Genomic DNA, 24,627 nt, shown 5'->3' with positions numbered 1-24,627 from the left:
GTATATTTATTACCATTTTATTGTTCATAGTTTTGATCTTCTTTTTCTTAAATAAGTCCCTTTAACATTTCATATAATAGTGGCTTGGTGATGATCAATTTCTTTAGTTTTTTCTTGTCTGGGAAGCTCTTTATCTGCCCTTTGATTCTAAATGATAGCTTTACTGGGTAGCACAGTCTTGGCTGTTGGTCCTTGCTTTCCATCACTTTGAATATTTCTTGCCAATCCCTTCTAGCCTGTAGTTTCTTTTGAACAATCAGCTGACAGTCTTATGGGACTTCCCCTGTAGGTAACTAACTTCTTTTCTCTTGCTGTTTTTTTTAAAGATTCTCTCTTTATCTTTAACTGTTGGCATTTTAATTATGATGTGTCTTGGAGGGGTCCTCTTTGCATCCATCTTGTTTGGCACTCTCTGTTCTTCCTGGACTTGCATGTCTATTACCTTCAACAAATTAGGGAAGTATTCTTTCATTATTTTTCCAAGTAGATTTCCAATTTCTTGCTCTTCTCTTTTCCTGACACCCCTATGATGCAAATATTGGAATGCTTGAAGTTGTCCCAGAGACTGCTTACATTATCCTTTATTTTTTTTTATTCTTTTTCCTTCTTGTTGTTCTGATTGTTTTCTTTTTTTCTCCTTTATCCAATCATTGATGTGATTCTCACCTTCATCCACTCTATTGTTGTTTGCCTGTAAATTGTTCTTTATTTCAATTCGTGAATCCTTTGTTTCTGACTGGATCTTTTTTATGCTGCTGTGTTCCTCACTACGTTCCTCGAGCATTCTTATAACCAGTGTTTCAAATTCTGCATCTGAAAGATTGCTTATCTCCATTTTGCTTATTCTTTTTCTGGAGTTTTGATTTGTTTTTTCATTTGGATCATGTTTCTTTGTCTCCTCATTTTTGCAGCCTCCCTGTGTTTATTTCTATGTCTTAGGTAGAGGTTGCGATGACTACCTGTCTTGGTAGCATGGCCTAATGTAGTAGATGTCCTGTAAGGTCCAGTGGCATAGCCTCCCCTATCATCCTAGCTGGGTACTTGTGGTATACCCTTCATGTGGGCTGAGTACACCCTCCTCTTGCAGTTGAGGCTTGATTGCTGTGGCAGGTCAGTAGGAGGGATTTACCCAATCTAGTCAGCTGCAGGGATAGACTGTGACCACTGACTACTAACCTCCACCCTCCATGGAGGATCAGCTATGCCGGGGCTGGGATGTGGTGCTCCAAAGTGGTCCATAGCTGTCCATTAAGTGCTCAGGCTTTGGGATTTCCCAGGTGGTGCAGGCCAAGGTCAACCCCCACATGTGTTCTACCTGGGAACACCCTAAATGAGTTTTAAAGCAATCTAGATGGCTGCTACTTGTGCTGGACTTGGAGATTCCCAGGTGAAGCTAAGCTTTGAATCTAGAGAGACTGCTGCCAGTGGTGTGCCTGGGGTCATTTAGTAAGGTGTGTGGGGGCTAGAGGCTCACTGAGGCCAGCTGTTGCATGTTCCAGGGGATTTAGGAACTTGTAAAGCATAGGCCAAGATCAGCCATTCATATGGAAAAGTCTCTGTTAACAGCTTGGGTGGGCCCATAAGTTGGGTGAGACAGTCTCAGGAGATCTCCTGAGTGGTTCACACAGTGTTAGCCAGGTTGATAGTATCTCAGATATGGTACCCTTCTGCTGGCTCTGTGATTCTATGGGGGTATAATGGCCTTTACCACTTTTCTGTCTGGAAAAAACCCATTCCCCAGCTCCCACTTTGATGTCAGACACTTAAGCCCCTCCCTCTGTGCCAATGATTCCTTTCAAGCTGCTACCCCCATGCTGGAGCTCAGAGGAAGTGAGCCTGAATAAGTCTATATGTCGGTTCTTCAAGGGGAACTGTTTGGGATTCCAGAATTTTCTCCCACCAACTCAATCCCTGCTGGTTTTTGCAGCCAGAAGGCATGGGGACTTATGTTCCTGGCACTGGAATCCTAGGCTGGGGGGCCTAATGTAAGGCTGGGATTCCTCCATAGGAAGACATTCCTGCCAAATTTTCTCCCACCACACATGGGTGTGGGACCACCCTGTTCTGTATCTCTGCTCCTCCTACCAGACTGGATAGATGTGATTACTTTAATTCTGTAGTTATCATACTTCCATTTAACTAGACTTCTGATGGTTCTGAGTGATGGTTGTCTTATAATTTAGTTGTAATTTTGATGTGGTTCTGCGAGGAGGTGAGCTGTGTTTGCCTATGCTGCCATCTTAAAAGCAGGTAGTTTTAAGACAGAAAAATATACGACCAGGTTTGGGTACTGATAGGATACAGAAGTACATGGTAGAGAGTAAAAAAAAAAAATTGACTATGTACAAAGGGGTGGAATTGCTATTCTTAGTGCCTGTGTAGGGAGAGAAAGGATGGATATTCATCCAAGCAGAGGAATTGGCTTTCTGCCATAGCATGACAAGTGGGAAAGCAGAGTATATGGTTACATTTATTGGTCAGTAGATATCTGTGGAGGTGGGAGACTGTGGAGACCTGCAGTTATTGGAAATGACAAGGTCTAGTTCATGATCCTAGAAGTTAAGGGCTAAGAAAGGGTGAAGCACAGGATCATTGGAGAAGAGTTCAAGAAACTGAATTTGCTGATTCTGAAATAAAGTGCTGTCACTTTTGTATACATTACTGATGCTGTCTTTGCTTTGCTCTTATTGTATTCTTCCATATATGAAATATTTGTTGCCTATAATTAAGGGAGGGGAAAAGAAATGATCATTAAACAAAACTGGTCATCACTCTTGCTACTCCTATTCTACAATATATCTAAATTCAGAACATTCCAAAAAGGATCAAAACACTCCATTGCTAACACCATTCACAGAAACATGTCTAAGATAGGGAAATGTTGTGGATTTATGGTGCTTTGCTTAAATGGGGCTTCACTGATAGCAAATGTTGGGCTTTTCCTGTATTTGGCACTTTCAGGGATTTTTACACCCTGATACAATGTACGTAGTAAAATTCAGAATGGCTGAACTGTTCACCTCACTTTTTATGCAGTGAAAGGGAAGATGGGAGAGGAAAATTGGCATGACTCCTTGAAAACAGTCATTTCCAGACAGATCAGTTTCAAGAAAAAGTACATATGAAAGCTGAGAATAAGGAAGTTAATTCCCTTAAAACATTTCATGTACACATTCCCCATGAAAAGCCTTGGTATGCCTTGGTTTGCAGACCACTGGTATTGATAGTTGAAAATTTAAAACAACCTGTTCTATCAACTTTCTCTCTGGAAAAAACCTACCACAATTCAACATATTCGAGATGCATATTTAAGTCAATTAAAGCAGAATGCAATTAAAACAAAAGAAAACAATTTGGACCTCTTCAGAAGGGAAGGGGGACTCTTTTGACTATTTTCTAAATGAAGAACTGTATTAGCCTTCAGAGAACATTTCCATTTGCTATTCATTCTTAAACTTTTATGATACTGTGTGGCCCTGGACTGTCCAGAACAGTAGATCCAGGGACGGCAATAAACCCATCCTCCAGAGAAAACCTACCTCAACTATAGTAGTTAATAACACAGATTAGGTCTTGCAGGAAAGCCCGTATGCAGGGGTTTCAAGTCCTTTCAATTACAGTTCAAGCATATACCAGCAAGGGTGTCAGTACAAACTGAAGCACCTGGGTATTCCAACAGGCTGATGGAGCCTACAACAGAGACTGAAGCAAGACTTTTTTGGAATCTGAGTCATACAGAGAATCGCCATCAGGGAAGGGTATCCATGGACCACTGGGCCTCCAGTCAACAAAACCAACAACCTATAACTTGACTGAGAACTTACTTGGCAGCTATAACCAAGATATATTGATCTTTATAAGGAAATGATGACAACTCTCACTGAAAAAAGGAGAATATCTAGTGGAAACTATTTGCTTCAGTTAAAATTGAAATTTCTGGACATCACAGGACATTTCTGTTCTAAGTCAGACCAACTCCTCCTCTGGTAGTGCTCTAGTAATGGAACTAATTAGCGCACATTCTGCTTGAAGGTAACTGATGGGGAACAACTAGTGGCAACAGCCACCATGAATTTATCAGTACTTTGATATTTTATTACTTTTAAGGGCATCTACATAAATTTGAGAATTATTAATACATATGTTTGCAAGACATTATTTATTCTAAATAATGTTAGTGGTTAATGTGCATATAAACTTCTCAGTTTTAAAACCTCCAATGGTCTTATGGACTAGAGACTGAAAGCCACTATTCTAATTCAATTCTTTCCCAGTTCTTGTATTATCTCGCTTCAAGTAAGTCCATTCTTCAATGGTCAGTCTTGAAGTCTGTCATCTATACTCATGATTCTAAAACTGGGGTTCCTGGGAGAATTAACAGAAAACCATCTCCACGTGTTCTGAAATGCAGTAGCAAGTGCATAGTCTCCTTATAAACTCAGTCTGAGGTTTTTATTTGAAAGAGACAGTATGAAATTTATAAACACATAGTTTATAAAATGTTTCAGGACCTGTGTATTAAAAAGTTTTGTCAGGAGTGTCAAAGAAAATTATAAAGATTAAAAATGACAGCACTTTAAAAAATCAGAACATATATTGATTTGTGTGGCATGATGTATAAAAGTAGGTATTTCTTGAGTTAAAGCTGTAGTCTTGTAAAAATGTTTTCCTTCATAGAAAAGAGAAAATTTTATAAATAGTGTACTGGAGGGAAAAATGATTACCAGTGTTTTCTTGTCTTAAATCAAAGCACCACCAGAGAGCTATAAAAGTTTCTTTTGTGCTTATCCAAGCATTGGTAAGAATGTTCATCATTGGAAAAATTCATTTCCAAATACTTTTACATATTTATTTTGCCATATGTTCAAAAAATAGTCTTATAACTATCTCATTGGATGCTCCAATGCACTTATAACAGTGCTTATTTAAAAAAAATCTTGGAGAAGTATAAGAAAAATAACAGTAAAAAACCACACACGTGTGTTTTTCAAATGTAGCTAATGTCAACTGAAGGGCTTGGTTTATTCTCCCTTTCTTAAAGTCTTCAGAATAATTTTAATTGTAAAAATTAAAAAGAACGTCTAATCATGTGTATTAGTGTTAAGACATATGATAGTCTATAAAGTATCTAAGCTTAATGAACAAATTGTGCTTACCCAGGAAAACCTGTTATGCAGTGCTGAGCAGAGATTCTCATTTCCTTCCAGCTGCTGATCTTGAGACATCTCTTCCTCCTCTCCCCCTCAGTACCCACTCCTGCCTTCCACTAGCTAACTCTTCATACCTATCCTCCCAGTACTACTTCAGCACAGAATCTATGGCAAGTGATGGGTGAGGGCAAAGCCAGAAGGGGAGCCACTCCAACAGCTCCTCTTGGACTCCTCTCCTTTCCACCCCTGGGCTTGTGTTATCTGCAGCGTCCCCAGGACTAGTCTAAGATACTCATCCACAGTCTCCATTCAATTATTGCATAATTTCCACTTTAACTCCACAGGTGAAATGCTTAATATGGTTTTCCTTTTTGGAAAAGGAAATGGTTGAGGAAAAGTTCTGAATTTTTCCTTTGAAATGTAAATGATCTTCCTGCTGCAGGACAGGGAGAAAGAGAAACCATGAAACAGAGCGGATGTCTGTCTCAGATCCGTACTTGGTGGTGAAACTGGCTGACCAGCCACTTGCCCTACAGTCTGTTCTTCCGTTGGTTGCCAGAGACAGAGCTGGGAGAATACTCATCCGAAGCAGGTGGGTGAGGATAGAGTACTTCATTTCTGAAGCAGACCATTGCTGGCATACTCCAGGAGTCATTTCCGAACCCTGAGCTGATTGATCTGATCTTCTGTGGCCGTAAGCTAAAGGAAGACCAGACTCTTGACTTCTATGGCATTCAACCTAGGTCCACAGCCCATGTTCTATGCAAATGATTGATCAGAAACTGTGACAGGGTGCAGCCAAGAGGGGGCCCTAAAAAGGGATTTGAAGTGGTGTAGAACTCAAGGTGTCCAGGAAATATTAAAAAAATATACAGGACATCCTCCCGTCCACACACAAGGCTAAGGTGGGGGATGGGACACATGGAACAGGCCCATTGGGAACTGTGTTGTATAGCAACAGCTTTGCAGCTAACCTCTGGTGTGGTCATTTAACATATCTATAACCCTTAACTGGTTTCATAGATATGTTAAATAGCTGTGGCCATGCTTCAAGTCAGGGGGATGGAAGTGACTTCCACCCAAGATGTAACTGGGAGGCAACTGCCCCTGGTTACAGTGCCTGTGTGAGAGCTTGGAGAAGGTTGGCTCCATGCCATGGGGCCACACCTGCCCAGACTTGCTATGGCAGCCTAGTAAAACTGGAAGAATACAGGAATGCTGGCAGGTGTAACCGATTGTAGGAGGAGTCAGAAATGGGGCTGCAGAGGAAGATTGGCGTGCAGGGATTTAAACCCAGGCATGACAACCATGTGAGAGAGAACCACGTGCCTTTGGCAGAGTGGGGACCCAATGTCTTTGGGGTGCTCCCTTTTGCCATGTACCTTAGGAAGCAGGAGAGACTTTGCCTGGAAGAAGAGGGGTGAAAGGACTCTTGCTGGTGGGCCATGAATAGGTGCCACATGGCTTTGGATTAACTGGATATCATGGCAGCAGCACAGCTGATGGTTCCGGGAGACCAAATCACAGACTTCTACTTCTTTTCCTGAGAGAGAAGGTACCCCAGACTAGGGCAGAGGGATAAGGAAGGACTGTGTGTGTCTGTGGGTATTCTAAAAGACTTTCGTATTTTAATGAAGACATTAAGTCACTACTCATAGTTTTTAAGTAAATAATTCTTTTCCTTTTCACAAATCTCTGGCATTGAGAGACGTCTTTCCTCTGGTGGCGGACATAGCGAACCTAGTGGGGGGTGTTAGTATATATATATCATACACCCCCCTTGGGTCTGTTCTGTAAGAAAACCAGTACCTGTGGACAAAGTGGCTGCCCTGCAGGAGTGCTGGGGGCGGCACGCTCCTTGCACAGTAGCTCCTCCTACAGAAAGGTGATCTTCAAGATACTCATCAATAAGGAGTGGTTCAGATCATTGCAGCCACCCAGGCCTCAGCAGTGTCCCCATTACTCTCCATGTTCTCTAGGACAAGGACCTTTTCTCTGTCTTCGCTGATCCCAACATGCTTGGTACCCAACCCTAGTCAATGATATTGTTCTGGTTTTGCACTCACTAGGTGGCAGACAGCGTGCAGCTGTGGGGGTGGGGGGCTAACTCCTCTTCCAGGAGCACTCCTTCCAGCTCATACAGGGACATGTCAGGTGGCTTCCTGTTTGAAGGGCTCTCTGATGATGAGGATGACTTTCACCCCCGTGCCAGGCCCATGCCTTCTTGCAGCACACTCAGTTGCCATTCAGCCTCCCTGGGGTACAGTGGAGCTGCTGGACCCAGGCCCATCACCCAGAGCCAGTTGGCCACTACTCTGGCCAGCTCTCCTGAGAGCAGCTCTCACGTGCTTGCTCCTGGCACCCAAGACTATTCCTTAGGGACCTCATCAATGTTCTTCAGTGTCTAGTCAGGAACTCCCATCACCAATAATCTCTTCAGCCAAGCCCTACAGTCTTGAAAACCACCCTGCCTGGTTTCAGAAGCTGTAACCCTCCATGGCTAAGGCTGAGGGAGCAACCTTCAGACCAGAGGCCACTAAGGAGACAAAGCTTATCTCCCTGGCAGGAGCACCGCTTCTGCTCCTTTTAGTTCATCCATAACTGGCCCCCAATGCTTGGTCAGTTAGCAATGACGGGTAAGATTCCCCAAGGGGGGAATGACCTAAGACAGGCACAATCATGTGGGAGGCCCCTAGAGAAGGACTTGGGGGGCTACAGCAAAAGGGGGTGATGGACCCTTAACCCTTGGCTTTGACATAGCCTGAGTTCTCATTCTGTCCATAAGAAGTCTCCTAATCTTTTGGCTGCCTTGCTTCCCCTGCCTGACTTAAGCCTGAAACAATGACAGAGGGTGGTGCAGCCCTGTGCTGGAAAGGGCAGGTTCCCTAGGGCAATCAGACCTAGGAAAGAATATGTAAAATCCTGTGAAACCTGCTTTGTTTAGAATGCTCTCAATTAAATAAGGGTTCAAGCAAGAAGTAAGTTTGTTCCTCAAAGTTTTACAGCTCTTTAGCTATCTGACCCTGACTCAAAATAGGCTCTCAGAGTTCTTTGTTATCTATTATTTGACCCTTACTGCCTGACAGTGATTAATGGGCTTTACCTGTATTCTTGTGCAAATGAACCCAATAAAAGCCCACTGAGGAAAAGGCTCTTGGCCCTTCTCCTTTGAGAGATTGGCCACCTTTCCTACCCAAGCAGATCATGTCCTGGTAGACTTATTCTCATCCATGGCGACTGAGGGGGGCGGGGCCCTGCGGGTGGAGCCCCCCCACACTACAGTATGCCCTGCAGGCCTCTGGGCTGCCCAGTATTCACAGCTGGTGGCAGCCTCAGCTGCAGCAGCCACGAGATGGGGGCACTCAGAATGCTGAGCTGAGCCTTCAGGCCCTGCAGGCCACTGGCACCAGGGCGGTTTTTTGGGGTGGTGGTGGGGGGCCGGACATCTAAGTGACTCTGAGTTCATCTTTGTGGGACAAAACCCATGAACTTCCTGCTCCTCCTGAACCCGCAACAAACTGTCAAAGCACTCCTGAACGTGCCCCATTTCTCCTCTCCCCAATACACCTGATGGTTGACCTTCAAAAAAAAAAATGTAAAGGATCTTACTTCAATCCTTATAATGTCAGTAAATGCAAATAAGTAAGAGGCAGGAAAGAGTTTTATTTACATAAGAAAAGGTTGAGGGGAACATGACTTAAAATTTAAAACATTGTAGATGGGTTAGAATAATTACTTCATATAAAATATGACGTGATCACTGACTGCAGTGACTGCGGAACACTGTGGATGGCTCGTCAACATGTGAGAAAAACATACACAAAGACAACCAGGCCCTGTGGGGAAGTAGAAACGGGATGGCCACTCTCTCTAGTGGGGAGCACCATTGCCACCCTCCCTAGGGAAGAGCGCCCCTAAGGGAGAGTGCCCCGTTTTCCCACCAGAGAAGGTTTTTATTGGGCTCATTTACATAAGAATTCAGGTAAAGCTCACTACTCATTGCTGGGAAGTAAGGATCAAACAATAGGTAACAAGGAAGTCTGAGGGCCTATTTTGAGTCAAGGTCAAAGGCTGTAAAAAACTTTAAGGAACAAACTTACTTCTTCTTTGGACCCTTTCATTCAATTGAGGGCATTCTAAACAAAGCAGGTGTCACAGGATTTTACATATTCTTTCTTAGGCTGATTACCTGGGGCACCTGCCCTTTTCAGCACAGGGCTGCACCACCCTCTGTCATTGTTTCAGGCTTAGGTGGAGCAAGGGAAGTAAGGCAGCCAAAAGATTAGGAGATTTTCTCTCAAACAATGAGGACTCAGGCTTTGTCAAAGCTGAGGGGTGAGGGTCCATCACCCCCTTTTGCTGTAGCCCCCCAAGTCCTTCCCTGGGGGCCTCCCACATGATTCTGCCTGTCTTAGATCATTCACCCCTTGGGGAATCTTACCCGTCATTGGCTAACTGATCAAGTATTGAGGGCAGTTGTGAATGAAGTAGCAGTAGCAGCGCTCCTGTCTCTTTGGTGGCTTACAGTTCCAAGGTCATTCCCTCAGCCTTAGTCTTGGAGGGGGTTTAAAGCTTCTGATACCAGGCAGGGCGGTTCCCAACAAAAATAAGGAATGAGTAAGTTTACTTGGAGATTATTTCTTCCCTCCCTCCCTCTCTTCCTTCTTTCTTTGTTTTAACAAGTACTTATAGAGATCTACTATAAACCAGGCACTGTGCTCTATTTTAAGTTTATAAAATGAAAAAGGAAAAATTTCATGCTGTATTGGTCAAGATAATTTTTTCAATAACCTAACACAATAGTGATTCATTTCTTACTTATGTCAAAGTCTGACTAGGTGTTTTGGAGGTGCTGATTCAGAGCTTCTGGTCTCTTTGGAGTCCAACCCTGGGTACTTTGCATTTACCACGCTCATAAAGAGAGCAAGGAAGAAAAGGATAGCACAGAATGTCCTGTGCCAACCTGGAAGTTGTGTGCATTATTTCTACTATTCCATTAACCAGAATCCAATTGTGTAGCTGTACTGCAACTGCAAGAGAGGCTGAGAAAAGTAAACTCCCCCCAAATGAATTGGAAGAGAAAGTGAGACTGCCTGAGACTAGCTTGTGTCTGCCACATATGCCTTCAGTAATATATATCATAAGACATTGAAAAAAAAAATAGCTCCTGGCACCTACTATGGCTTTCTGTAACTATCTACTAGATGAAAAAGAGAATTCAGGGAGTGACTAGAGGATGGGGTATGATGAGGTGAGATGGAGAAAAATAGTGTGATAGTGCAAAAATAAGTTGGATAGGTTTTTAATGCTTTTTGATGGTGGACTTGAAAATTTGAGTCAGGCAATTCTTCACTGTCTTAACTCCCCTTTGGACTCCCAGAAGTAGCTCTCCAGGATTCTGTAATAGTTACGTTATTGTGTCATGGCCTAATATGAATGCTTTCTGTGTATTTAGCATAGGTTGTGGTCTTCACAACAATCTCATGTGATAAATATTATTATTCTCATAACAGTAAGGAAACAGATATAGAGAAGCTAAGTAACTTGCCAGTTATGCTTCTAATCATTGTGGAAGTAAAAACATTCACCCACATTTCCACATGCCATCTGAGGGTAGATAACTAACTTGGTTGCTGACAGCTATATATCATTCCACTCTCATCTGGCATTCACTATGGCGGTTGAGAACTCAGTTGATCTGTATATTAAGATACCTACATCTAAGATCTTCCCTTTGGTATTGTGAAATTTCATTATAGTGTGAGAAAGAGTGTATTTCTTTTGACTTTAAATAATTTTTTTATTTTTCCATTGTAGTCGACATAAAATATTGTATTTGTTTCAGTTGTACAACATAGTAATGAGACGTTTATATACCTTGTGAGGTGATCGCCCTGGTAAGTCTAGTGTCCACCTGGCTGCACACATAGTTATTACAATATTATTGACTATACTTCCTGTGCTGTGCTTTAGATACTTGTGACTGTTTTTAAGATGGCAATTTTCACATCTTAATCTTTTCCCCCTTTTTTTATCCATCCCTCATCCCCCCTTCCATCTGGAAACCATCAGTTTGTTCTCTGTATCTATGAGTTTGTTTCTGTTTTGTTTGTTTCTTTTTGCTTTTTACATTCCACATATAAGTGAAATCATATGGCATTTATCTTTCTCCATCTGATTCATTTCACTTACACTACTACCCTCTAGGTTCACATGTCATAAACAGAAAGACTTTATTCTTTTTTATTAGCCATTTTTTAATTAAATTCTCTCTCCCATTCTCTATATTTTCTCTTAGCAAAACTTCCATTATATGTATGTAGGGTTTTCTACCTCTAGCCTGTATTACCTACATTTTTTTTCATATCCTCGAGTCTCTAGTTTACATTTTGGTCATTTCTTTAGCTCTGTTAACTTTCAGTTTACTAATGATCTTTCCCAGCCATTTCTAACCTGCTATTTAGCCAAAACATTGAATTTGTAATGTCAGTATTATATTTTTCATTTTTTGATATTTATTTTGGTACTTTTTACAGATTTTCTTTCTCAATTTTGATAATTACTTGTTCTTTAATTATAGTTTCAATAAATTATTTTGTATCTTTAAACATACTTATTGCATTGTCTCCTTTGCTGTCAATTTTAATATCTATAGTTTTTAAGTTGTGAATACAGTTGTTTGTTATTCTGTTGACTCTCACAGTATCTTGTTTTCATGTGCCTTCAATAATTTTTTTTTTCAACTGATTTTCCTTGGAGAATTTATCTGTGAGAATCCTTTGACACCTAAGTTTAATGTGCTTTTTTTCCAGAGAGCTCTACCTGTAGGATTGCTTTAAAATAAATTTTTGGTCTTTTTTTTTTTAATTGGGGATTGTTGGGGGTACTAAGATAGTGTGAATTTCAGTCAACAAATCCATGTGAGTTCAGGTTTGAGATTACGGATTATTAGAACTTTCCTTTTTTGTCAATTGTCCTAGAATGTAGCAGGCATTTCTCTCTAAAATGATGGTTAATTTTACCCCTTAGTTCACATATTAAGAACACTGTGATTTAAGTGCCCAGACTTTATGCCAAGGTCTCAGGTCTAAACCTTCATCCTGGTAAGGGCCCCAGCTTTGCCTCTTCACCACACAGGTGGTCCATTAAAACCTAGTGCTCACTTTCCACTTTCCCGTTGGTTTTAGCCTATGAAGTTTCCTTAATTCCTCTGCCAGCGTTAATCAGTAATCCTTCTGAAAAATATTTTATGCACTCTTGTTAGGTGTGTCTACTTGGAAGGATTTCTCTAACACCAAGTGGCCCTCTTTCCAGAAACAGAAGTCAAGATTGAGTGTCTAATCAGGGACTGACTGCAGAGTCCTTGCAAGCTGTATATTGTAGACCTGCTGATGTGAGCAGATGGACTTTATAGCATATTTTAGACAATTATAAGTGGACAATCCATGAAAAGATTCTTGCAAAGAAACTCTAAGTGGGAAATACTAAAATGCAAGCACAGACAAAGGAAAACCACAAGGCTGACTTTTCCCCTGCCCTTCTCTGACAACCAAGTTAAGCAAATGATAATCTAATCAGACATGAGAGGAGGAGGTGGTCTGATACAGTTAGTCAGACAATCAGGAAGGCCATCTGAGGCATGAATTTAAACCAGGATGTTTAGCAATAAGTTCCATGCTAAGAGATAATTGTTCTTTAAGATGTTAGATAATTATGGCAATACACATATAATTTTATAGAGAGGAAATTTGTGTACTTAATTTTTTTGGAGACCACTACTGTAATCAACTGCCTTACCTTTATGTAGACAATAAAGGGTTAGTGAAGGTTTGAGGCAAAGAGTAACATGATTATATTGTCATTTAGAAAGATTAATCTAATTGTAAAGGAGCAAGACTGGAGGCTGGAGATTGATCTCTAGCGATCTAACTTAATGATCATGAGGGCTTCCTCTTTCTATATCCTCGAATATCATCTAAGTGGCAATTTCTATCAAACCTGAAAAGTCAGATTGGCAGTTAAATTGGAATTATCATCAGTTATGAGATGTCAATGAGATTGCTTCCTCAATTGTGCTTTTAAAATCACAATCCAAAATTATTTCTGTTAAATTCATAATCTTAAACAAAAACCAATTGATCATATATTTTTAAGTTCAAAGATAATCTAAAAAAAATATTATCAGGCCTGATTATGCAGGCCTGATATGCAGTACATTCTAACTGGTTGAACATTAATTTCACTTTAAGATCATCACTGCTGTAGCCATTGTACTGTGGTCCAGACTAAGAATGAAACTTTAAGCAGAAAATTTAGTAATTTGTTTTTTGTTTCTGTATGGTATGTTTTATATTCATTCACAAAATTTCCTATTCTTTCTCCTACTCTTTTCTTTTGAGGAGATTAAAGTCAGTAGATTAAGGACAAGTGTCCCATATTTGCCCCCACAGCAGTGCAGTGTTGGCCCTTCTTTCCACATCGTGATGCTCCGTCCTTGGGGCCGCCCGCTGGAGATGGGAGGTTGCACTGCTTTTGACCACCACTGTGTTCAGAGACTGAATGTGTTGCTAAGCATCTCCATCATTTCTCCAGAAGAACAGCTATTTTGATGAAAGACTCAGAGTTGGAGAGATAAGATAAAATAATAATACTAAGATGAAATGTATCTAGAATTGATTTTTTTAAAGCATACAAGATAAAGGAGCCAGTAAAAGAGGTGTTGGCTGGACTGAACATGTTTAATGTGACAACAATGAGGGCGGTAACATTCTTGGTTAGTCATTAAGTATTTTGAAAGGCTAAAAATGAGCAAAGCAAACACAACCAACTAAGGAAATCAAGAGGATAATTTACTAGGTGCAAGTGTACACACACACACAAATGTCAATGATTCTCAGTCAATTAAAATATACCCAAATATGTAGATCCAGGACATAAAGATTGTGTTAGTTCTGCAAAAGAGTGACTCTGTAAAGTAAAACACTGGACTACCCAGATAATTAATGATAAAAGTAAAAAGAAATTTCCAAGGGTCTAAAAATGGCCCTTTACTTTAGAAACCAAACTAAGTGATTGCTGTATCTTAATGTATAAGCTAAGTATATTATTGCAAGTATATGATATTCCTCCCATATCACCCACTAAGATTTAGGCCCTTTGTATGTTCTGTGGGTGGTTTTTCTTTATGAGGAAACAGAAATAAAGGCCTTAAACATTATTTCTTTGTAACATGTGGCAGAAATCATCTCTCATTTGTTTTTATCTCTAGAGATTGGCACAGTGCCTGACATACAGAAGTTAAGTGTTTGATAATTTTCCTTTAATGAATTATAACTTTCTCCATTATATTATTTCTCAGCCAAAACAATTATTCAAAATATGTATTATACCAACTAGTTCTTTACAGAAACTAAGTATCTTTGTAAAGGAGAGACCTTTGAGGTCTCCCTGCAGACCTGGGGGAAGAAGTTCCTTGAGAAGCCTGGCAGTCCACATGTGTAAAAGGGGGCAGGGGGGAGGTCTGGTGGGCTTTTCCACCCAAGACAATAATGAGCTTCTGAAAAAATTAACTCCATGATAATTTTTAAAAAGAGGGAAATAATAGAAGTCAACATTCATACACAACAGATGATGTGAAAAGCATTTTATTATCTTTTCTCTTGGCACTTATTGTGATATGTTTCCTCTAAGGAGATATGAGACTTGGAGTCAACTCTGCATGTCTGAATTTTAGAGCAGCCATCTTCTAACCAGGGACCTTGGATGAATCACTTATTCTTTCTGTGCTTCGATTCTCTCATGTGTAATTTATAGATTATATGTGAAAATTAGCATGAAAAGTTTTGCTTCCATGAAGGTAAGGCATTATACCTCAGTGCCTTTGAATTCTAGTTATTGTGACTAAAAATTCAAAGTGCTATTTTGTGTTTAATAACTTGATTAACATAATTTATATAAAGTGATTTTGTATCATAATTGTTTTATTGAAAAATAAATAACATTAACTATAAAGTAAATAAAATAGAGATTGTAATAGTACTAATTTTCTGGAGTCATTTGGAGGACCAAATGAGAAAATACACTTGAAATATTTAGAATATTAGTTGACATGCAATAAACAATTAATAAATGTTAGCTACTACTATTATTCATGAAACAATGGTTTAGATAAACTCACCAATGAACATGTTAGCCATTAGAGTTAAATGCCAAAGAAAACTTCTGAGCAAGTTAGCACTTTATCATTTATCCAAATTATTTTTTCAAGGACACTGAGAATATAACTTCAGAGCACTGTCTCAAATGAACTTTTCCCGGGGAGAACTGATTGCCCCAGCACGCTCTAGACACAGTTGCATAACAGCACCTATGGTCTTTGCTTTCATTAACTCTTCCGTGTCCCTCATCTCCTCTATAAACACTCAGGAAGCAAGGGTGGGCTCTGCTTTGCTTTGTCTCTGAATTCCCAGAGCCTGTCACACTACCTGGCACTTTGTACATGCTCACTAGATGTTTATTACATGGATGATTGACAGTCACATATCTGTCTCACTTTTGAATAGTCTCCTTAGCATGGGACCCACAAAACCTGTCCTATATCAACTGGATGTCTGCCTCATTGTGAATCTCCTAGTGCCTCCTCCTTCTGCATTTTGGACTTACTGGCATGCAACACACCCCTATGGCATGTGTTTTTACAACATCACTGTTTCCCTACCACCTCCAGACTTTGCTTTGTTTTCTCTATTACACTGCAAGTTTCCTCTTGTCTCTGCATCCTCCCCTCAGTCTTTCCAGTCCTCTCTCCCCACTCCAGAGTCCAGTGCAAACTGCCAGAGCACTTGTTCTAAAATGCAAATCTAATCACAACCCTTCTTTGTATAAAATCCTCCAGTGTTATTCAAAAAAAGTTTACTTAAGTTTAATTCTTCAGTATGGCATAGTAGGTGCTGATTTTTCTCTCTTGTCCACCTCCAGCCTCTTCTTTCCCATGTTCCAGCTTACCCAGACATCCTGAGCGAGTTGCAGTCTCTGACCAGGTACTCTACTCTCCAGGATCTGGGACTTTTAAATATGCTGCTCTCACTGCATGGGGCATTCTTCCCTTCTCTTTACCCAGTCAGCTCTAAGGTTTTGTACCATCTCTTTTCAGAAGCATTTTCTGGCCTCTCCATTTAGATTCCATTTTCCATCCTGTGCTCTTCTTAACGCATTCCCAGTTTTATTACTGTTTCTTTTATTTTCCGACACCCACTGTGAGATCATGAGTTCTTGAGGGCAGAGGGGAAAGAGCACTAAATAGGGAATCGGGAGATGTACCCCCCATTCTTGGGCCTGCTGCCAACTCTAAGTTCCACCAGAGTCAAATTAGGAGGAATGCTGGACCTCAGCTTTTATTTCCATTATTACAGTGCTCACCTAGATTATCTTTATATGGACCCTCAATGATTCTATAGGAATGCTTTAAAATATATTTGTGATATCTTTTATTCTATGGCATTGCTGCAGAAACTGATTTCTATATGACAAAGTTGCCCTAGCAATCCCTACTCATTGCTAGTCACAACTGACAAGGAGACCAATACCCAGTAACTCAGAGCAAAGCAACTGAATCAGAAACATTCTCCTACCCTCTGCCATATAATTTTCATTAACTAAAATAAATACTATAAAGGCCCAAAACAAGCAAAACAAAACAGCCAAGAGTCTTGTACAATAATATATGAGTATAGGGTACAAGGAGATGAACACAAAAGATAAATAGATACAGGTAGTAGATTTATCAGGATGTGCTATAGTTTGGGAATTAAAAATAATGCTTTTGAAGACAGACCACCTGGGTTCAAATCCTAATTCTTTTAATTATTAGCTATACAAATGTGGGAAATTCTGCGCCTCATTTTCCTTACTACTAAATAAGGATAATAATAATATATAACCTATGGTAGTGTTGTAAGTATTGAATAAATTAATTCATATTTAGTGTTTATAAAATGACTGGTGCCAGTACATTAAGTAAACTATGAGTATTAATAACAGGAAATAAAGGACAATAATGCAATCAAACTATAAAATGTAGCCACTCTTTCAAAACAGAAAGTCAAACATGATGTTCTGAAAAATTAATCTATTTGACCAGACATCATTACATAGTAACTGATTGAACTGTTAACTAGAGTCATCATCAGCGGTGGTATTCGGCATGATATGCCATTAATTATATGTATGTCATAAGCTACACTGGAGAAGAATACAGGGTTTTCTTAAGGGGGAAAAAACCCTTAAGCATTACTGAAGAAGAATTTGCAATAAACCATTTGAATTTAATTGGATAGTAATCACTTTATATATGAGCAAAACTAAATACACTTAAATTAATAAGAAATACCTATAATCAGTTGAAATTATATTAAATTGGCCATAACAAAAAATTGTTAAAATAAAAACAAAATGAAACCAAAAATTTTATTACTGTGTACCTAAACTCACTGCGTAAGAGCTTATGTCTATCATGAAAAAAATCTTGGAAAACAACACCCTGAGTTTAAGACAGATATAAACCTAAGTCAGTTTTGCATGGAAAATACATAACCACTTGGCTTAAGACTCCTACTTGAGATATTTGACAGCAGCCTCCTGGATCACAGGACCAGTAACTCTGTGTTGAGCATTGATCCCCACAGACTAAAACTGAACATAATTTGGGCTGTGTACACACCTTGGCTCAAAGATGGATAGTGAACCATTAGCCAGTTTTCTGTACAAATATTTTTCATCTGATTTGGACATCAAATAAAGCAGCCCAACATGTTCCAATTAAAAGCAGTCATAGGCTATCTCTGGAGGAGTGATTGTTTGGCAAATACAAATACAAGTATTGAACACATATGCTAGAAAAACAATAGGCATTTTCTTGGAGCTAAAGATAGGACTTCTAATCCAAACTGTGCATTTTGTTTGGACTGTGTATTTATTTACTTATTTTAATGAATCAGTAAGGACATGAGTTATATTTTATGTATCCAATAAATGTTATCCTTCAAAACAAAGCCAAACACACTCAGAAAGATTTTGGCAGGGATTTATGGACCACTGGTGTAGATGTCACTCAAGACTCAAACCAAACAACATACAATGAAAGTTCAAGCTAAGGTTGGAGAAAATTGTCAAATTTGGTTTTATTCAGGATGCACTGTTTTTTTAAACTTTTTTATTGTGACAAAATATGTGTAGCATACAATCAATCATTAGCTGCTTCTCATTGTACAGTTCAGTGTCAGTGAATTCACATTGTTGCGCCACCACCTGTCTCCACAACTTTGCCGTCATCCCAATGGCTGAGTAGTTTTAGAACACATGTAGGTTTGGCTTTTTTCAGACTCATTCCCTAAACATGTCTTTTTGAAGGAAATTTTAGTTAGTTCACAGTTCATTTAAAAGAATGTGTATCTGAGTTCACCACATGAGTTCAATTTATTCAACTGCAAGCTTTACTATTATGTTTTTTAATTCTCTACTCGGGAGCACTAGAAAACAGCCCTACCAAGAATAAGAGGTAAACCAGTCCTGATGAGCAGAAACTATCTTAGATTATGTCTTCATCCAATATAAAACAGTGTAAGAATCAAAAACAGTGATAGCACTTAATGCACATGTATGATCAATATTCCACTTTATCAAATTATTTATCAAATAATTTTTTAATCTACTATCAGAGCGGTCTTATTTTATAAGGAGGTTTATCCTAGACATTTATTTTCATCTGACTTTAAAAGAAATTGAGACACCCATTTCTTGGGTGTCTAAAAGTGTTATATGACCTAGGTAGGCACTGTGCCTTACGGTACCTAATAGAATTATTCAGCCTGTACTTGGTCAGTAAAATTCTAGGTGGTGTTTGCTAGGCTTCTGGGAAACCTAGTAAAAGGTTTGGGGGCAAAAAGAACTTTCGGATGACACCTGCCCAGATATTGTGACCCAGAAGAGAAATCTGGGAGCAGCTGGAGCCTGAAAATGGAGCTAACCGAAAGGCAGCAGAGCTGGGGGGTGGATCTGATCTCAGCTCTGAACCTAATAGCCTCTCAAGCAGAAGTACACAATGACCTATACAATTCCTTTATTCCATGAGCCTGCATAATTTAGGGGTTTTGTTTAAGAGGATGTTCGCTGGAATCAAACTGCTCAATTAAAAAAGAAACAAATATTTTGCTTATACTGTTACTCTAGAACCAGGTAGATTCACATAGACACCTGGTATTATGGAAGAGGCTTTATAATTCTATTTAGCCTTTACAATTGCCCTGGTGTCCTTGAATGAGTTTTCTTATTTCTCTAGTCCATACTGTGATTGATCACAAATAAAAAGCATACTCCTGTCACTTTCTTACATAAAATCCTTCAGTGACTCCTCACTGCCTTGGGGCATGACCTCCCTAGCATTTTTAGACTGGTGGGTCAGGTCCTCTCAGACAGCTGTCTCCACCCCTCACTTCCAACCCATCTGGTGGTTTACATATTAAATGTCTTCTTTGCTCTTCAGTGTCTTTATTCAAACTTTTGCTCTGCCTGTAATGCTTTTCTTCTTCATCGTTACCTCTCATCTTGAATTTGGCTACTTGTATTCAATAAAGGGTAATCAACTTGGGTCACGTCTGAACTCAAAAAAGGGAAAATCGAAAGGGATCTCTGGGTTACTATAAATGACAACTAATGCACTAAGATGTGAATATGCTTGTCCCCATAATTGTTTGTAAATATAAAATCAAAGCTTAAGACACACCCAAGAAACAGTGGTAGAGCAAGATAATTCTGCTACTGGTTTTATTGATGCTGGGGTCATTTGGAGGACTCCCATGCAGATCAATGTCATAGGCTGCCTGTGACTAGCCCTAGGGTACCTGTTTGGACCTACAAAATATTCCCCAGTTTGTGGCTACCTCTGCTGGGCCTGGGTGTACATGGGAGGGGCCTAGCTGTGCACACAGGTGAGTTTCCACCAACACCAAACTCCAGGAGCAAGTCAGCAAAAGGCACAATTCTCCCCAAGATCTACCTCTGCTTCCTTTCTGCCTATTAGGCTCAGTCACTGAAAGAGTCTCTTGTCAATATGTAAGTTGTATGAGGTAGGTTCTCAGTGAGTCACCAGGTAGGGGTGATTGCTGTTCACCAGACTGATACAGGTTCAAACTTAATGCTAAGTGCTGAGTATGGGGCCACTCAGCAACAGTGTCATGGTATACCAAGGTCAGCCATCATGCACTAAGTGCTTGCAGTGTAGCTCTGGGGCCAGCCTGGTCCTACTGGTGAAGAGATCTGGGCAGACCCTGGAAAACACTGAGTTGTGTGGTTCTTGAATGGGTCCATTATATCCTTGAATGACCAACCAGCATCACTGTTCCTATGAGGAGCCCTCCCTTCACAGGGACAAATCTTGGTCTGTTTGGGCCTGATGGATTCTGCTGGCCTCACCCTGATGACTCCTTGTAACCACCACCACAAAGGTCTGTGAGCACTCGGTGCATCACACCCGACCTCGGTGTACCCTGACACTGTTGTTGAATGGCCCCATTCAACAGAGGTGGAATCTTGGGGAGCCTTGTGCCTTTTGCTTACTTGCTCTGGAGCTTAGTGTTGATGGAAACTCACCTGTGTGCACAGCTAGACCCCTCACACACACATCCAGGCCCAGCAGAGGTAGTCACAAACGGTGGGTCATTTTGTAGCTCCAAACAGGTACTGTATTGGACTCTGACTGACCCAGGACCTAGTCTTCTTTACATCAGTTACTTCAATGCCCTTATATCAGGCTTGTTTTGATACATACCTGGGTTATACCAAATTTAGTCTTATGATTAATATATATTTTTAAGTCTTTATTGTATTTTTTCCATCACTATTTAGTCCCCTTATGCCCACTTCCCTTAGAAATCAACACACTGTTGTTCATGTCCATGAGTCCCTTTGTCTTTTTTGCTTAATCCCTTCACCCCCTAGTATCCCCACTCCCAATAGCTGTCATCCTCCTCTCCATCTATGAGTCTGTCCCCATTTTCCGTGTTAGTAGTTTGCTCATTAGATTCCACATATGAGTGAAATCATATGGTATGTGTCTTTCTCTGACTGGCTAATTTCACTTAGCATAATGTTCTCCAGGTCCATCCATACTGTCACAAAGAGTAAAATTTTCTTCTTTTTTATGGCCAAGGAGTATTCCATTGTGTAAATATCCCATAGTTGTTTTATCTACTCATCTACTGATGAATACTTGGGCTGTTTCCTTAACTTGGAGATTATAAATAATGCTGCAATGGACACAGGATGCTTATGTTACTTTGAATTAGTGTTTTGGGTTCCTTCAGATATATTCCCAGAGTGGGATCACTGGGTCAAAAAGAAGATGAATTTTTAATTTTTTGAGGTATCTATATATTGCTTTTCACAGTGGCTGCACCAATCTGCATTCCCTGCAACAGTGCAAAAGGGTCCCCCTATCTCAACATCCTCGCCAACACTTATTTTTTGTTGATTTATTTATTGATGATGGACATTCTGACAGGTGTGAGATGATATCTCATTGTGGTTTTAATTTGCATTTCTCTGATGGTTAGTGATGTAGAACATCTTTTCATACATTTACTGGCCATCTGTATGTTCTCCTTGGAGAAGTGTCTATTCAGCTCCTTTGCCCATTTTTTACTTGCGATTTTATTTTGGTGTTGAGTTTTGTAAGTACTTCATAAATTTTGGATATTAAGCCTTTATCAGATGTATCAGAGAATATGTTCTCCCATTCTGTCGATTGTCTTTTTATTTTGTTGATATTTTCCTTTGCTGAGCAAAATGTTCTTGGTTTGAAGTAATCCCATTTGTTTATGTTTTTTTCTTTCATTTCCCTTGTTTAGGGAGATATATCCCACAAAATACTGCTATGAGCAATGTCTGAGATTTTGCTGCCTATGTTTTCTTCTAGGATTTTTATGGTTTCGTCTAATATTTAATTCTTTAATCTATTTTGAATTTATTCTTGTGTGTTGTGTAAGATGATCTAGTTTCATTTTTCTGCATGCATCTGTCCAATTTTTCCAATATCATTTATTGAACAAACCTTCTTTAGCCCATTTTATGTGCTTGTTTCCTCTGTTAAATACTAATTGACAATAAAGGTGTGGGTTTATTTTTGGGCTCTCTAATCTGTTCCATTAATCTATGTGTCTGTTTTTATACCAGTACAATGCCATTTTGATTACTATGGCCTTGTAGTATACTTTGATATTAGGTAGTATGATTCCTCCAACTCTGTTCTCCTTTGTCAAGGTTGTTATCCTATGCCGGGCTTTTTGTGATTCCATATAAATTTTTGAAATATTTGTTCTAGTCCTGTGAAATACATTATTGGAATCTTAATAGGAATTGCATTGAATCTGTAAATTGCTTTGGGTAGTATGGACATTTTGATGATGTTAATTCTACCCATCCATGAACATGGTATACGCTTCCATTTGTTTGTGTCTTCCTTAATTTCTTTCTTCAGTGTTGTGTAGTGTTCTGAGTACAGGCCTTTTACTTCCTTGGTCAGGATTATTCCAAGTATTTTATTATTTGAAACAATTGTGGATGGATTGTTTTCTTAATTTCCCTTTCTATTAGTTTGTTATTGGTTTATGAAAAGGCAGCTGATTTCTGGATATTACTTTTGTATCCTGCTACCCTGCTGAACACATTTATCAGTTCTAGCAGTTTGTGGTAGAATCTTTGGAGTTCTCAATGTACAGTATGTCATCTGTAAAGACAGTTTTACTACTTTATTTCCAATTTGGATGCCTTTTATTTCCTCTTCTTTTCTGATTGCTGTGGCTAGGAGTTCCAGTACTATGTTGAATAAGAGAGGTAAAAGTGAACATCCTTGTCTTATTCTTGATCTGAAGGAGAATGCTTGTAGTTTTTGCCATTGAATATGATGCTGGCAGTGGGTTTGTCGTATATGACCTTTATTATATGAGGTATGTTCCCCCTATTCCCACTTGTTCAGAGTTTTTATATAAATTGGTGTTGGATTTTACCAAATGCTTTTCCTGCATCTATTAATATGATCATGTGGTTTTTATCCTTATTTTTGTTTATTTGGTGAATCATATTTATTGATTTGCAAATGTTGTACTAGCCTTGCATTCCTGGAATAAATCCCACTTGATCATAGTTTCTGATCTTTTTGATGCATTGCTGTATTTGGTTTGCTAATATTTTGTTGAGGGTTTTAGTATCTATGTACATCAGGGATATCGGCCTATAGGTTTTTTTCTTTGTAGTGTCTTTATGTGATTTTGAAATTAGGATAATCCTGGCCTCAAAAAGTGAGTTTGGCAGTTTTCCCCTATTTTGAATTTTATGAAATAGTTGGAGGAGAGGTGTTAGTTCTTCTCAGGATGTTCAGTAAAATTCACCCATGAAGCCATCCAGATCAGGGCTTTTGGTTGTTGGGAATTTTTAAATTATCACTTGAATTTCACTAGATATAACTTGTCTTTTCAGATTCTCTGATTCTTCCTTATTTAGTTTTGGAAGATTGTATGTTTCTAGGAATTTACCATTTCATCCAGGTTGTCCAGTTTGCTGGGAATAGCTGTTCATAATATTTTCTTGCAATCCTTTGTAGTTCTGTAGTATCAGTTGTAATTTCTCCTCTATTTCTGATTTTATTTACTTAGGTCCTTACTCTTTCTCCTTGATGAGTCTGGTTAAAGGTTTGTAGATATTATTTATCTTCTCAGAAGCAGCTGTTGGATACATTGGTATTTTGTATCAGTTTTTAAGATTCCATTTCATTTGTTTCTGCTCCAATCTTAATTATTTCCTTCCTTCTACTCACTTTGTATTTCATTTGTTTTTACTTTTCAAGTGCCTTTAAGTGTAAAGCTAGATTGTTTATTTGAGCTATTTCTTGTTTTTGAGATAGGCCTATAATGCTATGAATTTCCATCTTAGGATTGCTTTCCCAGTGTCCCACACATTTTGGATGGTTGCATCCTCATTTTCATTTGTTTTAAGGTATCTTTTGATTTCTTCTCTGATCTGGTGGTTGACCCATTCATTGTTTAATAACAGGTTATTTAGCTTCTATGTCTTGCATGTATGTAGTGTTCTTCTTGTGGTTTCTTTGCATTGTGGTTAGAGAAGGTGCTTGATATAATTTCAATCTTCTTAGATTTACTGAGATTCATTTTGTGTCCTAACATGTGGTCTATTCCAGAAAACATTCCATGTACACTTGAGAAATATGTGTATTTTGCTGCTTTGGGATGAAATGCTTTGAAGATATCACTTAAATCCACTTGATCTAGTGCGTTGTTTAAGGCCACAGCCTTCTTATTGATTTTCTGCCAGGAAGATCTATCCATTGAAGTCAATGGGGTGTTAAAATCCCTGAGTGTATTTCTGTCCATCTCTTCCTTTATGTCCATCAAGATTTGATTTACATATT

The 24,627-nt window shown here is 39.2% G+C and overlaps 1 protein-coding gene and 1 pseudogene across 1 annotated transcript in view; both read left to right on the top strand.

Moving 5' to 3' along the window:
• HPGDS (hematopoietic prostaglandin D synthase) overlaps positions 1-24,627 on the top strand; it is a 94,645-nt gene that overhangs the window by 21,479 nt on the left and 48,539 nt on the right. The window lies entirely within an intron of this gene.
• On the top strand, positions 5,603-8,600 carry LOC123806735 (annotated as a pseudogene).

The sequence above is a fragment of the Phyllostomus hastatus genome, unplaced genomic scaffold (genome assembly GCF_019186645.2).
Source record: "Phyllostomus hastatus isolate PE091 unplaced genomic scaffold, TTU_PhHast_1.1 phas_scaffold_39, whole genome shotgun sequence".
In the NCBI taxonomy this organism is placed as follows: Eukaryota; Metazoa; Chordata; class Mammalia; order Chiroptera; family Phyllostomidae; genus Phyllostomus; species Phyllostomus hastatus.
The sequence above is the reverse complement of the archived record's forward strand: the minus strand, read 5'-3'. Positions and strand labels throughout refer to the sequence as shown.